General features: G+C 41.0%; 1 pseudogene across 1 annotated transcript; it reads right to left on the reverse strand.

Annotated features, from left to right (window-relative positions):
* Positions 1-10,832: 10,832 nt before the first annotated feature.
* LOC309664417 (dendritic cell-specific transmembrane protein-like) lies at positions 10,833-17,664 on the reverse strand (annotated as a pseudogene). Its single transcript has 3 exons — positions 15,610-17,664; positions 11,945-12,253; positions 10,833-11,022 (listed from the first exon to the last, which is right to left on the reverse strand). The product of its transcript is annotated as a dendritic cell-specific transmembrane protein-like (transcript).
* Between the last annotated feature and the right edge of the window lie 209 nt (positions 17,665-17,873).

The raw sequence follows: 17,873 nt of genomic DNA on the forward strand, positions 1-17,873 counted from the left end.
CTGTTTCTGTTTTGTAAATAAGTTCATTTGTACCATTTTTTTAGATTCCACATATAAGCGATACCATATGGTATTTGTCTTTCTCTGTCTGATTTCCTTCACTTAGTATTATAATCACTAGGTCCATCCATGTTACTGCAAATGGCATTATTTCATTCTTTTTTATGGCTGAGTAGTATTCCTTTATATATATGTACCACATCTTCTTTCTCCATTCCTTTGTCAATGGACATTTAGGTTGCTTCCATGTCTTGGCTCTTGCAAATAGTGCTGCAATGAACATTGGGGTGCATTCTTTTTTCGAATTATGGTTTTCTCTAGATATATGCCCAGAAGTGGTATTGCTGGGTCATATGGTAGCTCTATTTTTAGTTTTTTAAGGAACCTCCGGACTGTTCTCTACAGTGGCTGTACCAATTTACATTCCCACCAACAGTGTAGGAGGGTTCCCTTTTCTCCACACCCACTCCAGCATTTATTATATGTAGACTTTTTAATGATGGCCATTCTGACCAGTGTGAGGTGGTACCTCACTGTAGTTTTGATTTGCATTTCTCTGATAATTAGTGATGCTGAGCATCTTTTCATGTGCTTTTTGGCCATGTGTATGTCTTCTTTGGAGAAACGTCTATTTAGATCTTCTGTCCATTTTTTGATTGGGTTGTTTGCTTTTTTGGTGTTGAGCTGAATGAGCTGTTTATATATTTATAAAATAAATAATCAACAAGGACCTACTGTATGGCACAGGGAACTCTACGTAATATTCTGTAATAACCTATGTGGAAAAAGAATCTGAAAAAGAATGGACATATGTGTATACATAACTGAATCGCTTTGCTGTACACCTGAAACTAATACAACATTGTAAATCAACTATACTCCAATATAAAATAAAAATTAAAAAAAAAAAGTCAATCAGGACTGTTAAAAAAAATAAAAGAGATTTACAAGCTTCCCATTCAAGATGGGGACCTAAAAGGACCCTGAACTCACCTCCTCCCACAGACACACCCAGTCTACAACTACACATGGAACAATTTCCTCTGGAAGAAACCTAAAAACTGGCTGAGCCACTCCTAGCATCCAGCGCACGAGAGAAGGTCCACACAGAAGCCCCCGGTAGGAGAGGCTGGGATACAATCTCGCCATAAACCCCACTTCCTCCTCCTTCTCCTCCTCCTCCTTGACCCCTGTGTGGAGACCCACAGCTTCTCACTGAGGAGCAAAAGCTTTAAACCCCACATTGGGCACCTCCCACTTTTAAGATCTGCACCTGAGAGACGGGCCCCCAAAACATCTAGCTTTGAAAACTAACGGGGGCTCTGTCCACAAGCCCCACAAGGCTCTACGGACCTGGGCTCTTAAAGGGTTCGCACTGGGATGCACCAGCCCCAAAGCTCAGGGCAAAGCGTGGATGCAGGGTGCCGGGACTTGTAGGGGGAGAGGCCCACGTGCTGGTCTTGGAGTTGGCCTGGGCTCAGGCATCTGATCAGACAGGCATTTGCTGGAGCTCTGGGGGTAGGGGTGGGGGCTGGCGGCTGACATCGTGGCTCTCCCTCCGCAGCCTCTGGGGGCCAGGGTCGCCTGAGCGGAGCTTCTATATGCGTCTGGCTGCCGCCCAGGAGCCACTCCTTGATTGCCCGGCTCTGTTGGCCAATGGGGCTGGCGTCCTTGGGTCCCCTGCGAGTATGGTAATCTGCAAGGTGGTTCTTGGTCTGCCACCTGGGGCAGTGCGCAGACAGCCGTCTGAGGCACCCTCCCCAGCTTCTCTGCAAGTGCAGCCTCTTTGCTGGTCCTGGACCTCCGGTCCGAGGTGCAGGCCCACCTATAGGGCTCTATGGACGTCGATGTGCTCTCAGGGAAGGTAGGCTAGTGTAAGGCATCTTTGCGCTCTCCCTCTGCCTTGCTATAGCTCACAGACAGGAGTTTGTACACTCCTCTGGAGTCCCAATTTGGGGGACTGCTTCCCCGGGGGACACCTCGAGATGGTGGCCAGCGAAGCATACACTTGCAGTCCCATAGGACTGTATATACCTGCATACTTTAAAAGCTGCTGCCTGAAGGTCTGGCTTCTTAATCACATACCACAATATAGCACATTAGAAAACTCTAAATATGAAAAATAATCTTCCACAATCTCACCAACAATCATTGACTTTTTCATTCATGCCACCTTCTAGTCGCTGTGAAGCTCATTTTCAGAATCTGTATTGACTTTTTTCTTCTTGTATTGTGATTTTAAAATACAATATTTGTTTAACCAAAAAAAAAAAAAACTCTCTTAAAGAGCTATGCATAAGCTCTACCAAGCACAGCATTGATTTCTAATGTGTATGTGAGTAATAAATTTATGAATATCATGGGTTACCCTCCTTGTGTTTCCTGTGCTCTCCTGCAATAGTTCATGGACTGACTTTGCTAATCGGTGCTTGTCCAAATAGATATTTTATATTCATCTCTTCAATTCTTGCTTACTAAACTTCACAGATAGAGTGGTTCCCCATGATATATTATTAAGAACAAACAATTAACTTGTCATTTTATTTAACAGAACAAAGTTCTCATTTCAAAAGCTCTGCATGCATTGACCATAATTATATGGGAATCTTTTCAAAGCTGCTTTTTCATCTTTTGAGGTTCCCCCACTAACTTTGCCAAATATAGTTATTAATAAATCTCTACAATAATTAATTTTAAACAAATTTGCTTATAATTTAAAACAAGTTTGGAATGTTTTATTTATGTAAGCACTTTTGTAAATGTAAAAAGATATTGGGCATCCTTCAAAGTAATATTGGGTTGGCCAAAATTTTCGTTTGGTTAATGAATACATTGTTCAATAAAGTTCTTGGTGAAAATGAAAAATGTCTTTTATTTTTACTTAAAACTGAACGAACTTTTTGGCCAACCCAATATTTTAAAAAACTGACCTTATACATTCTCTGATGTATGAACTTTGTATTAATACTTATATAAATGCATACCACCACCTCTTCCATTACCATAGGCTTAATGATTATGCTCTTAGGGTAATGTTAAAGATTTCTTTTAAATAAGTAGTACCCAACATCTTTTTGAGAACATTTAACTTTTTTTACTTGGAGGCAGTGTGAGGGATTGGTGAATCTAATCATTTACATCAAATTCAATCTAGTGTGTATCCTTCCTTAAAGTAAATGAGTTAACCTTATCATTAAACCTTATTTTGTTTTAAATGCACGAATAATAATAATGATAACATAATAATAATAATTGACCTCAATGGTCTTTGTCAGTATTAGTGACTTTGGGTGAAAAAGTTAGTTCCTACTCACTCAGAAATAAGATATTTTGATCCACCAGAGGGCAGACAGAAGAAGCAAGAAGAACTACAATCCTGCAGCCTGTGGAACAAAAACCACATTCACAGAAAGATAGACAAGATGAAAAGGCAGAGGGCTATGTACCAGATGAAGGAACAAGATAAAACCCCAGAAAAACAACTAAATGAAGTGGAGATAGACAACCTTCCAGAAAAAGAATTCAGAATAATGATAATGAAGATGATCCAGGACCTCAGAAAAAGAATGGAGGCAAAGCTCAAGAAGATGCAAGAAATGTTTAACAAAGACCTAGAAGAATTAAAGAACAAACAAACAGAGATGAACAATACAATAACTGAAATAAAAACTACACTAGAAGGAATCAATAGCAGAATAACTGAGGCAGAAGAACGGATAAGTGACCTGGAAGACAGAATGGTGGAATTCATTGCTGTGGAACAGAATAAAGAAAAAAGAATGCAAAGAAATGAAGACAGCCTACAAGACCTCTGGGACAACATTAAACACAACAACATTCGCATTATAGGGGTCCCAGAAGGAGAAGAGAGAAAGAAAGGACCAGAGAAAATATTTGAAGAGATTATAGTCGAAAACTTCCCTAACATGGGAAACAAAATAGCCACCCAAGTCCAGGAAGTGCAGTGAGTCCCATACAGGATAAACCCAAGGAGAAACACGCCGAGACACATAGTAATCAAGCTGGCAAAAATTAAAGACAAAGAAAAAGAAGAAGTAAAGAAAAGAAAGAAGTAAAACTGTCACTGTTTGCAGATGACATGATACTATACATAGAGAATCCTAAAAATGCCACCAGAATACTAGTAGAGCTAATCAATGAATTTGGTAAAGTTGCAGGATACAAAATGAATGCACAGAAATCTCTTGCATTCCTATACACTAATGATGAAAAATCTGAAAGAGAAATGAAGGAAACACTCCCATTTACCACTGCAACAAAAAGAATAAAATACCTAGGAATAAACCTACCTAGGGAGACAAAAGACCTGTATGCAGAAAACTATAAGACACTGATGAAAGTAATTAAAGATGATACCAACAGATGGAAAGATATACCATGTTCTTGGATTGGAAGAATCAATATTTTGAAAATGACTACACTACCCAAAGTAATCTACATATTCAATGCAATCCCTATCAAATTACCAATGGCATTTTGTACAGAACTAGAACAAAAAATCTTAAAATTTGTATGGAGACACAAAAGACCCTGAATAGCCAAAGCAGTCTTGAGGGAAAAAAGTGGAGCTGGAGGAATCAGACTCCCTGACTTCAGACTATAGTACAAAGCTACAGTACTCAAGACAACATGGTACTGGCACAAAAACAGAAATATAGATCAATAGAACAGGATAGAAAGCCCAGAGATAGACCCATGCACCTATGGTCAACTAATCAATGACAAAGGAGGCAAGGATATACAATGGAGAAAAGACAGTCTCTTCAATAAGTGCTGCTGGGAAAACTGGACAACTACATGTAAAAGAATGAAATTGGAACACTCCCTAACACCATACACAAAAATAAACTCAAAATGGATTAAACACCTAAATGTAAGACCGGACACTATCAAACTCTTAGAGGAAAACATAGGAAGAACACTCTTTGACATAAATCACAGCAAGATCTTTTTTGATCCACCTCCTAGAGTAATGGAAATAAAAACAAAAATAAAGAAATGGGACCTAATTAAACTTAAAAGCTTTTGCACAGCAAAGGAAACCATAAACAAGATGAAAAGACAACCCTCAGAATGGGAGAATGTATTTGCAAATGAATCAACGGACAAAGGATTAATCTCCAAAATATATAAACAGCTCATTCAGCTCAATATTAAAGAAACAAACAACCCAATCCAAAAATGGGCAGAAGACCTAAATAGACATTTCTCCAAAGAAGACATACAGATGGCCAAGAAGCACATGAAAAGCTGCTCAACATCACTAATTATTAGCGAAATGCAAATCAAAACTACAATGAGGTGTCACCTCACACCAGTTAGAATGGGCATCATCAGAAAATCTACAAACAACAAATGCTGGAGAGGGTGTGGAGAAAAGGGAACCCTCTTGCACTGTTGATGGGAATGTAAATTGATACAGCCCCTATGGAGAACAGTACGGAGGTTCCTTAAAAAACTAAAACTAGAATTACCTTATGACCCAGCAATCCCACTACTGGGCATATACCCAGAGAAAACCATATTTCAAAAAGACACATGCACCCCAATGTTCATTGCAGCACTATTTACAATAGCCAGGTCATGGAAGCAACCTAAATGCCCATGGACAGATGAATGGATAAAGAAGTTGTGGTACATATATACAATGGAATATTACTCAGCCATAAAAAGGAACAAAATTGGGTCATTTGTAGAGACGTGGATGGATCTAGAGACTGTCATACAGAGTAAAGTAAGTCAGAAAGAGAAAAACAAATATCGTATATTAACGCATTTATGTGGAACCTAGAAAAATGGTACAGATGAACCGGTTTGCAGGGCAGAAGTTGAGACACAGATGTAGAGAACAAACGTATGGACACCAAGGGGGGAAAGCCGTGGAGGGGTGGGGATGGTGGTGTGATGAATTGGGCGATTGGGATTCACATGTATACACTGATGTGTATAAAATTGATGACTAATAAGAACCTGCTGTATAAAAAAATAAATAAAATTAAATTTAAAAATTAAAAAAAAAAAGAAGATATTTTTATTTCTTTCTCTTAGGTGAATTAAGACAAAATATATGATGTGTGAATATGTCAACATATCCCGTATTATAATTAGGATTGATTAGGTTCTAACAGAGAAAGCAGCAGATATAGGATCTAAGAGGAAGGACAAGGTTTTACTTCCTGAGTAGAACAGTAAAAGAGATCTATTACTATGAAGGTGTTTAGAATTATTGTACCTTCCTGTCAAAGAGCAACGTAACTGACAACAAATATGGAGTCAATGAGGACATCATAATGACGCTTATAACAAAATACAGCCACCAAGCTGAGATTCGTTAGATGACAAATAGTGACTTAGACCATAATGTGATACTCTTTTATAAGCCATTAACATTAGAGGTGAAAAAGAAGTTCTATTAAATTACCTGGGGCAATATCTTTCTTCCTCTTCAAGATTAACAGAGCACACTTGGCAATAGATGTCTCAAGAAATTTAACTAACCGTTTGTTTAAATCTAACATGGGTAAGCTGCAATTAAATAAACATTTTATGCCCTACATTAGATTGGCCCTAATGAGTAAGTCTAAATCTTGTTTTCAAGATCAAAATTGCCTTTTGTGACAGCACCTCTTTGCCAGTCTGTCCTTCCAATAGGGACAAGCACTTCAGAGTAAGGGCAAGCATACCTAACAGATAAAGACAGCAGGTCACTCTCTAGAAGTCTCGAGAACTGTTCAAAGTCACGGTCCATTAGAAACAACAGAGATTATGCTACTTCAGAAAGGTAGTTTGGTTTCAAGGAAATTAAGACCCTTTTCCCAACCCCTCCAGTGCCCTTGTCATAGAGAAGAGGGGTAAACTGGGCATTCGTAATAGACGAGGGCAGAGAAACTGGCCATGATTCCCTCAAGGCACTGCCTGCCCGGTGCCCTTGGCACTTACCAAAAGCTACCACATGTTGTTATTTTTTGTCTAAGCATCTGTGTGTCTTCCTGACTAGATTGGAAGCATCCCAAAGGCAGGGGCCAAGGCGAGCTGTCTGGGCATCACCAGCACCTTCTGTGTGCCCTGTTCAAATGTTTCCTGTAGATATTGGTGATATTTTTAGGTAAATAAGTAAGTTAGTTAATTAATAGAATTTCGAAAGACCAAAGGATCCCATTTTCTCTAAAACTTGAGCAGTTGATTTAAAAAGAATTCTTTTTATTGAAGTATAGTTGATTTATAATGTATTTCTGCTGCACAGCAAAGTGCTTCAGTTTTACATACATATACACATTCTTTTTTTAATATTCATTTCCATTATGGTTCATCATAGGATATTGAATATACTTCTCTGTGCTATACAATAGGACCTTGTTGTTTATCCATTTTATACATAATAGCTTACATCTGCTAACCCCAACCTCTCACTCCATCCTTCCCCCAACTCCCTCTCCCTTGGCAGCCACCAGTCTGTTCTCTACGTCCGTGAGTCTGTTTCTGTTTCATAGATAGGTTCACTTGTGTCATATTTTAGATTCCACATACAAGTGATATCAAATGGTATTTGTCTGTCTCTTTCTGACTTACTTCACTTAGTATGATAACCTCTAGTTGCATTCATGTTGCTGCAAATGGCATGATTTCATTCTTTTTTATGGCTGAGTAGTATTCCATTGTATATATGTACCACATCTTTATCCATTCATCTGTCGATAGACATTTAGGTTGTTTCCATGTCTTGGCTATTGTAAATAGTGCTTCTATGAACACAGGGATGCATGTATCTTTTTGAATTATAGTTTTCTCTGGATATATGCCCAGGAGTAGGATTGCTGGATCATATGGTAATTCTATTTTTAGTTTTCTGAGGAACTTCCATACTATTTTCCATAGCAGCTGCACCGACTTATATTCCCACCAACAGTGTAGGAGAGTTCCATTTTCTCCACACCCTCTCCAGCATTTGTTATTTGTAGACTTTTTAATGATGGCCATTCTGACCAGTGTGAGGTGGTACCTCATTGTAGTTTTGATTTGCATTTCTCTAATAATTAACGATATTGAGCATCTTTTCATGTGTCTATTGGCCATCCGTATTTCTTCTTTGGAGAAATGTCTATTTAGGTCTTCTGCCCATTTTTCAGTTGGGTTGTTTGTTTTTTTGTTGTTGAGTTGTATGAGCTGTTTGTAAATCAAGCCCTTGTCATTTGCAAATATTTTCTCCCATTCTGTAGGTTGTCTTTTTGTTTTGTTTATGGTTTCCTTTGCTATGCAAAAGCTTGTAAGTTTGATTAGGTCCCATTTGTTTATTTTTGTTTTTATTTCTATTGCCTTGGGAGACTGACCTAAGAAAACATTGGTACAATTTATGTCAGAGAATGTTTTGCCTATGATCTCTTCCAGGAGTTTTATGGTGTCATGTCTTATGTTTAAGTCTTTAAGTCATTTAGAGTTCATTTTTGTGTATGGTGAGAGGGTGCATTCTAACTTGAGCAGTTGATTCTTTGCCTAGTTAATGTGGAGCAGATCCCTTCTCTGTAGGAGGAATAAATGCAAAATGAGTAAAAAAAAAAAATCACATATTGTATTAGTTTATTAATATATAATTTTAATAAACACGGTTTTGTTTTGTTTAGAAAACACAGTAAAGCATAAAATCATCAGAATATTTAAATAAGCCAAAACTAAAAATTCATCTTCACCTTCTCAGATCTTTTTTGGTTGAAAGTTATGCCAGTTATATCAGTATTTACCAGAGTATGGGCTGTAGAACTGGTCCTATGTGCTGTTAACAGTTATTACAGGTAAAATTGTTCCATGGTTTAATAATTAGAGAAAATTTTGGGTGAAACAAGGTTAAATGAGATTTCTTTATTATAGGGTTTCTCAAAGTTTTAAAATTATGCCAACATGCATTATGAATCTTCAAGGTTGGAAGGCAGATGGTGTGGATTTATTGACATCATAGAACTCTTTTATGGAACAACTAAGGGATTAGTGGTCTGAGGAACACACTTTGGGAAATGCTGACTCAGATTTCTAATGTAGGCTCCTTCTGCTAGAGAAATTTCACCACTGAAGACCTGTGTTGAAAGACCTGCAATTCAGTAAAACTTCCTGGAATGATGGTTCTCAGTGCTGGCCAACTATTAGAATCACCCGGGAGCTTTAAACGTGCCAGTGCCCAGGCCCCAGCCCAGGCCAGCTAAGTCAGGGTCTTTGAGGGTGAGTTTTCCCATCTATAAAATAGAAATAATACTACCTACCTCACAGGATTGTCATGAACCATAAATGAGACTGTATGTGTAAAATGCCTACTCTGGTGCCCAAAACAAAATTTGGTCTTTGAAACAATGGTTCATTCTGGGGAGAGTGTAGAATTTCAATTTTAAAATGTAGAAGATATTATTAAAATAGAAAATCACTGTTTGGCTGGCACAGTTTTGCATCCATGGATGCTAAAATTAGAGGGTAAATGTATGATGAGAAACCGGATGTTTGTATAGTCTGAAGGTATTTCCCACAATATACTTATTCATTCCAAAGGGAAAATAGTAACTTCAACAGTGGAAGAATCTGCGGACCCCATCTTAACTAAGTGAAGAAAGGTAACCTTACCAGTAATGAGACATATTAACATCACATACCCCTGATCTCATGCATTGAGAAGAGCATGTCAGTGCTTCTGTAGTACTGTTGCCCAAAAATCCATTACCTGGGTTTACTTATAAGGAAGCATCAGACAAACGCAAAGCAAAGGACATTTTACAAAATAACTGGCAGCACTCCTCAGAAATGTCAAGGTCATGAAAAAAAAAGAAAGACAGACTGAGGAACTGTCCCTGACTGGACGAGCCTAAGGAACCATGACAGCCAAATGCAATGCATGAGCCTGGATTGGATCAAGGACTAGCCCTTGGGACATTAGTGGGATATTAGTGGGACAATTGGTGAAAATCCAATGAGTTTTGTAGATTGTGCGTTTTTCAGTGTATTTATCTGGTTTTGACAATTGTGCTATGGTTATGTAAGATGTTAATGTTCGGGGATGAGGGGTGATGGGTAAATGGAACACTGTACTTACTATCTGGCAACTTTTTTGTAAGGCTGAAACATTTTCAAAATGAAAAGTTAAAAAATTGTTTTAAAATTTTAATGTTTCTTCATTTCTTCCCATTCTGGCACTTTAGAGATAATAGAATCAGTATTTTTTCCCTCTTAGGTATTTTGAATATAGGGGAAATAGGCCCCTGTACTGTAGAGTGTACATTGATTATAGTGAAAAAGAGGCCCAAGATGCACATTGTAGGAAGCCTCTCATATGATTTTAATAAATGTGTTCTCTAAATAAATGTGGCTAGAGGACTTGGTAGAAGAGGAAGAACAAAAGAGATCCAGGAAAGTAGAGGATAGGAGCAGAGCAGGTGGTGAGAAGAAATTAGGAGCTGCTGGAGATGGGTTTTGGAAAGAGTTCTTGAATAAAGGGGCAGGGGGAGGCCAGACAGTTGTGGGTAGGAAATAGCTATGAAGGATATTAAGAAGGGCAGAGAAGGGACAGAAGCATTTAAAGATATTTTGCTGGCATCATACATGTATGTTCTCCTTGATATTTGTTTGTGAGCCTGCAGTAGAGATTTTGATTTTTTCCAGTTTTTTTCTTTGAATATTACTCTATGCTGAGACTCTCCTCGAAGGGCCTGGTTCTAGTCGTGTTACACTGAGATACAGTCCAGATCATGTGCCCTGTTTGTGAGACAGACAACACAACAATTTATCTGGTAGCCCTTTGGCCCTTATGGAAAAAAGTAGCCTGGCGCTGCAAACTCAAACCGCTGAAGGACCGTGCAGTGCAGTTCTCTGTTGCTGGGCATGAGTAAGGGTCACCATCAGGAGACTTAAGGAGAATTGCTGGAGCAGCGTGGCTGAGGAGCTGCATGGGGCCTCTCACGGGCTCTCTTCACTGGCAATGTCCATTTGTTTCCTCCCAATCATTTTCAGGACTGGAAGCCAGAAATGAATCTGAAAAGACACGAAGCTGGATGAATGAGCATTAAAGTCATTTCAAATGCCACTGACACAAACTTTTCACAAGACTTTGAAATGGCCAGAAAAGCTTATCCTTAGGTATTATTTTGGTCTCTCATTGTCTATGAAGTATTTTCCAGTTCTGGAAGTTGTAGATAGCTGATGGCAACAATGCAAATGATTCTTGTCTATGAACATGCAAATGAATTTCACCCTGCAGAGTACAATTGATCCTCCCATCCTCCCTTGTGGAAGAAGCCGGTTTTGTATCTATTAAGCAAATTCATTTTGGTATTCACGATGGCCTGTATACATGTGTGATTTAAACGGTTCTTTGAATTGGTTGGAGTTTCTTACTGTTCCGTCTTTAATACGTTGAATAAAATCTTTGACAAGTGTTCATTTTATATGTGTATGGAAGTCATTATGTTATCATATATATGTATAAATATATACATATCATATATATATATCTCATCATATATATTTTTTAATGCTGGAGGATGAGCAAATTCTTTGGCGTTTACCAAGCTGTAGTAGATACTTCCCTTCTGTTATTTATCTATCCCGGTAAAGTAACTCTGACTGGGTATTGTTCTTTAACAGCCATTAGGGCCTTCCCAGTAGCTTTTCTACAATATGACCAAACGTACTCAATTGAAATCAGTGTTTTGAAGGCTATCTTGTAGAATCCTCTGGACCGCCATTGCTGTAGAGTCTTCTGGACTTAGCCATGTACATCCGTTCCCCGTCACTGCCCACCCATCCCACCCCCTCCACCCGCCCCAAAACAGTGTCCTATCTGTTGCTGGGGATATAAACCCTAATGTAAAGTTGAAGAGTGCTTTGAAATTCCATTTGCCCTTCAAAATCAAGATTTCCCTAATTACAGGTTATAACCCTATTTTGGCTTTACCTTTGTGAAGTACAGACTCAGTTTCCTTTTTACTTCTTCCACTGGCTGCTTTGATCGTTTCTTCAGTAGCTTTGCATGTAGGTATCGGATGCGCTCCCTCTGCACACTTGGGTAGAAGGATGCTGACACCAGGATTTTAAGTTGCATCAGGATGGAGGACAACAGTCCTAGCATCACTAGTATCCCAAGAATAAAACTGAGAGGAATCCAGGTCTTAGACAGAAGTAGCTTTGGTTTAGGGAGGCAACTGGGTTCAAACAGAGATATATTAAATGAAGAATCATGGATGATGTCTTGAGCTTCTTGTTTCTAAAATGAAAGAATAAAATCATCAAGATCCATGCCATTTTCATACTCTGTCCTTGTCTTTCTCAATACTGCCCCGTAGCACGTAACATTTATCTGAAAATATGCAGGGAGCTTTGGCTGAAGGGGCTATCCCTGCTCCTTTTATGTGCTATGATTGGAATAAAGGAGAAGGGATGAATTTTAGTTGTAGCCACTGCAGAGTTTTCCAAAGCGGGACTGTGGAAATATAGATTTCCTTGAGAGAAGGATATCAGATAAGTTTGTTTGCTCTGTCCTTTCTTTAGAGAGTCACGATGGCCATGAGACTGTTGAAGGTGCTGAGAAGAAAGCAGAGAAATTCGCTTAACTTCAGCCAACGATTCTCCTATTAATTTTGACCGCATAACCCATTTTTATGGAACACCTATTTCTACACTTCAGAGCATGTGGGACTAATGAAAGGTGGTTTTCGCTTAACTGGGGGAGAAGTTTTTTTTGTAGCAGAGCCCCTCAAGACCCAGTCATAGCCTCTCCATCTCAACAAACACCTTGTCAGCAGACCACAAGGTGATAAAGATGTGGAGGCATTAAATTATGTTCTAAGTCATCCTTCTAGAGCTTGAGGTGGCGGGGGTGGGGGGGTGGAATTATTCTTGATGCAAGAATACAAAGAAGAGTATATTTACTGAAAGTGGCTCTAAAATCCTATTTATAGAGGTCTCAAACTAGGACATTTTCGCATCTCTCTTAGATGATAGGAGGGGCGCATTCCTTCCTGCTTGAAGGCAAGAGAATAAGCCAGTTGCTCTCAACAAACTGACCCAGAGGGCAGATGACATTGAGCCACCCAGCCAAGCCACCAGCAAGAGAAGTGTGTGCTGATTCAGCTCTTACTTTTCCCTGACCTGAGAAAGCCATATACTCTCTTGGTGGATTTGTTTTTCCATTTGGTAAAACAGGAATTAATGGACCAGATCCTGCCCATGAATAAACTACTCCCAGTGTAAATTAAGCACCTTGGGGATGGAGCATTAACGTTACAGACTGGAGTACTTAGTAAGTTATTATCACCCCAACACCCTAGAGCCCTGGGGCCCAGAGGAGGAAAATGACTTCTGAAAAGAACTCAATCACACCCAGAGAACACCGCGCACCTTCGATTTACCCCAATACCTGTGAAAAATCTGGAAACCCCAAAACCTGGGACTTCACAGATGTCAAGTCAGATCTGCAATTTCTCCAGCACTGTGGCTAAGCACTAGAAAGCATTTGTGTTGCCTCTCCTTTTCTCTTATTAAAAAGACAGTTCACCTACGATTAAATAGAGAGATTTCAGTCCCCAGAGCAGAGGCATGCAATCTTTTCAATACTGTTGAAGAAACAAACACATCGATTGAGTCAGTGATGAGAAATCCTGCAATAAGAAAGCAGCGGGTGTCCGGTCTGGGAAGAAGTTATTTAGTCTAGGAATCTAACTGGGGATTTTGCAGCTGGGAGTCAGGGCTTCAGAAAGGTTGTCAACACTTTTGTACGGGCTTGGTGGAGGGTAACAAACTCTCAAAATACCGAGCAATGTACTAAATGGTACCCCAATGTTTTAAAATGTGTTTGCCTCTCTCAAGTAAACAATTTGCCAAGATGGTATGGAGTAATGGATGGAAGATTCACTCTGGTATCAGACAGTCCTGAAAAGTTAATGCAGACCAGTGCTGGGCACATAGTAGGTGCTCAATAAGTAGCGACTGTAGCTATTTTTACTTACAGTGTCCACCCATCCAGCCAGGTCTATTCACGTCGTTTCCCACTTTTCTTCTTTTTTTAAAATTGTATAAAAGTGGGAGAAACCTTGAGCCAATGTTTCTTTTCTTGCTTGACTTCTCCTTTGCAAATCTGCTGCAATGGAGAGACCAGGAACCTCCAAGGGCATCGTGGGATAAGGGCAGGGCACTGCCAGTTACATGGAAGCCAGCTGCTGGTGGCACAGCCTCCCAGGCTCGGCAGGAGAGAGTTTGAGACGAGCTCCCACAGCAGTCTCGCGCTCGCATCTGTTCTGCGCCCACCACCCTGCTGTCATTGTGAGCGTACGTGGTGGCCTCCCCCGCCAGGACGTGAGCCCCTCGATGGCAGCCATCACGGTCTAGACAACTTTGCATCCCCAGGACCCAGCAACACCCCAAAATGTATTTGCCAGGACATTGTCATTGGAAAGCTTCTGGGCCTTTTTTGGAAGGCAGACTTGCTTTTCTCCACTCGTCTACCTAAAACAGTGAGAATTCACAAAACAGGCATGGGTTTTGGCTCAGAGAGAAATAGATGAGAGAGGAGCAAAAAGATAAAGAAGGAGAGGAAGAACTGAGAGGGGAAGATCAAAAAAGGGACTACAGGAGGGGGATGCACTATGGGGGAGAGGAGGAGAGAAGCCCTTTTACCAGCCGCTGCCCCGATCAAGCCTGGCTGAAAATCTTGTTTGGCTTTCATTTGAAACACTGTTTCCATTATCCACCCTCCTCCAGATATGTAGAGCAACGGGGGGTTCTTGTAATTAACTGAAGACTTCAGAGGAAGCAGAGGGCTCAGAGTAATCAACTCTGAGAAGCAGCCCAGGATTAGGCGGGGCAGGGGCCAGACAGTACCTGCGGAGCCAGGAGAAAAGGGGAGGGAGAGTGTGGATGCAGCAGGAGCAAATGGGCTTTCAAAGGAGGGTTTCCAGGTCCCCTTCTGCCCTTCCCCTCTGAGATTGCCCCAGCAGAGGCACAATCTATTGTGGCTCGATAAAGAGGAGGGAAAATCAGACATATGGAAACAGTAGATGGCATGTTCACCAGCCCAGGCTAGTGCACACCACCCAGCGCACATGACATTCACACACACACACACACACACACACACACGTGCACATGTACACACATACAACTACACACACTACGTGTGCACATGCACACAGAGGCACACACTAGACACACATGTGCACGTTCCACCTAGCACAGAACGCTACGTTTAAAAACAAATAAGACAAGTATCTGACAGTATCCAGATCCTCTGAAATGTCTACATAATCATAAATTTCCACAGGGAAAAATGGAAAAGAGAAAAGATGGGATGAACAAAGACCATGGTCTCCTCTGTTGCAGTACGGCTGCCACAGGAATCTAATACAGTGATCAAAAATGTTCAGAGTGTTCTCATACTCTAACATTGGGGTTTCAACTCAATCTAACCAACATTTTGGGTGTTCTTCCTACACGCCAGGCTCTGTGCCAGGCACTGAGGATCCAGAGGGGAATAAGCCACTGCCCTGCCTTGGGAAGTTCACGAGCTTTTGCAAACACACAGCAAACAGCTGGGATACACAGTGAGACGGGCCTGCGAGCACCTACCTCTCTGTGCAACTGCAAGTGAACCTCAAGCCCTGGCAAGCTTTGGAAATGTTTGCTGACGGAGAAGATGAGCCAATACAGCAGATAATCTATGGCTGCAAACAACACCCAGATGTAGAGATGGGTAAGCACCGGGAGGAAAAACAGCCCCAGGTTTTTCCTGTCTTTAGGAGTCAGCCAGAAAGATGGGATGATGACATACTTCTTCCTTTCCTGCTTATTCAGCGGGAGGACGCAGGGCCTCTGTGCATGCCTCTCCCTCTCGTCAAACTGAACAAATTGTCTGGTGATGTAGATGTTCTCAAACTTCCAACCACAGGAGCCCAAAATCGCCTCATGAAGAGGCCAGTGCCCAGTAGCACCAGCAGAAGCCCTGTGAGGGCAAATAGCTGCCGCCCCAGGGAAGACAACACCTCTGTCGCCGTCACTACCTGGTACAAGACATGCAGGGCTCTGTCTGTAGTGTCATTGAGCTGTGCCTCCAGGGCTTGGCTGGGACTAAAAAGAGAGACCTCCAGGGTTTGGTTCCAAGAAACAAGGTCATCAAATAGACTTAGGTGAGTGGCAAGGCCGTATATCCACTGAATTGCTTCAATATATTTTTTCAAAAGTGGAAAATGGATGGAAAAGCTCTTTGCCCTTAGGTTGCAAGTCATACTGTCCAGGAGACCTTTAAAGTTGTGAAAAATATTTTCCACGTGTCCAAAGATTACTATCCCTGTGCCAGTGGTGATCAAAGCGTTCCTGCCTTCACGCAGGCCACATGAGAGGAAGAAGAGCAGAATGAAATACCGTGCGTGCTTGGAGCAGCACAGCAGAGCACACGTGACCATCCAGGAGGTGGTGAAGACTACGAATGAGGACAGAAGCCAGGAGAAGGCCGCAGAGAGGAGGCCCACGGAAATGAAAGCAACAAAACAGCAAGTGCCCAAATGTTGGGTGAAGTCCATCCATCCAAGGCTCCTTGGAGACACATACGTCCTCCAAAGACTGAGGAAGATATTGGTGCCTGAGGCCCAGACACCCATGCTCCCTGTGTCCCTGGAAATGAAAGAGAAACAGGGTCAGATGTTACGTTTAAATGTCCTCTGTCACTTTGTAAAGGGCACGATGATAGATTGATTGCAAAAAATGGCCGTAATTTCTTACCCTTCTCAGTCTCTACACTATTACTAAACCAAACTTGGGCCCGCTCACCGCCAATCCACTGACACTGGATTGTGCTGAAGGGAAGTGCAGAGTTTATTGCAAGGTGGTGCCCAGTGTGGCCAAGCAAGGAGAACGGGCAGCTTGTGTTCAAAAGACCCGAACTCAATATAAATGAGTTTATTTACAAAACAGAAGTAGATTCACAGACATAGAAAACAAACTTATGGTTACCAGAGGGGATAACGAGATGGGGAGGTGCGGGGGAGCTAAATTAAAACTTTGGGATTAACTGCTATGTATAAAATAGGTAAACAACAAGGACCTACTCTACAGCACAGGGAACTATATTCAGTGTCTTGTAATAACCTATAATGGAAAAGAATCTGAAAAAGAATATATATACAAATGTTTATGCATAACTGAGTCACTTTGCTGTACACCTGAAGCTAACACAACACTGTAAATTAATTATACTTCAATTAAAAAAACACGGTTTAAAAAAAAGAGACCTGAACTCCGCAGTGGCTTTCGGGGAAGGGTTGTTAAAGGCAAGGTGAGGGAGAGGGTTGCAGGTGCCTGATCAGCTTGGTACATCCTTCTGATTGTGGGTGGTGAGGTAACAGTGTGATGTTTCGGGAATTAACATCATCAACCTCTGGTTCCAACCCCTCTGGGGTCTACATGCTTATTGTCACATGCAGTTAACTTCTTCCACCTGGTGGGGGGTTTTAATGTCTGCAAAACACCTCAGGGATATGGTTCAGGTTATTATCTACAGCCTTGAGGAGGCACTAAAAGTCCTTGACTTTGTGTTATGGCTAAACTCTTATTATTTTGTCTTACTTGACTCTTTTCCTTTGTTTCTGCATTTTCTCACTTTTCTCATTAAATTTGCTCTTTGGACTTGGGGGGAGGCCTACGAGGCTAAAGTTTTTCTACAAACAAGAGGTGGGGGACACGGGGTCTGTCCCTGGGGAGGCCCCGCAGGGTCCTGCTCAGTTTCTACACCTCCTTGCAAAGTGACATTACAGCTTCTCCCATCAAGAAGTGAGAGAAATAGAATCACATGGTGGGGTTTATTTCTCCAGTCCTTGAATTTGGGATGGCCTTGTGAC

This window comes from Balaenoptera physalus (assembly GCF_965194825.1).
Source record: "Balaenoptera physalus genome assembly, chromosome: 7".
NCBI lineage: Eukaryota > Metazoa > Chordata > Mammalia > Artiodactyla > Balaenopteridae > Balaenoptera > Balaenoptera physalus.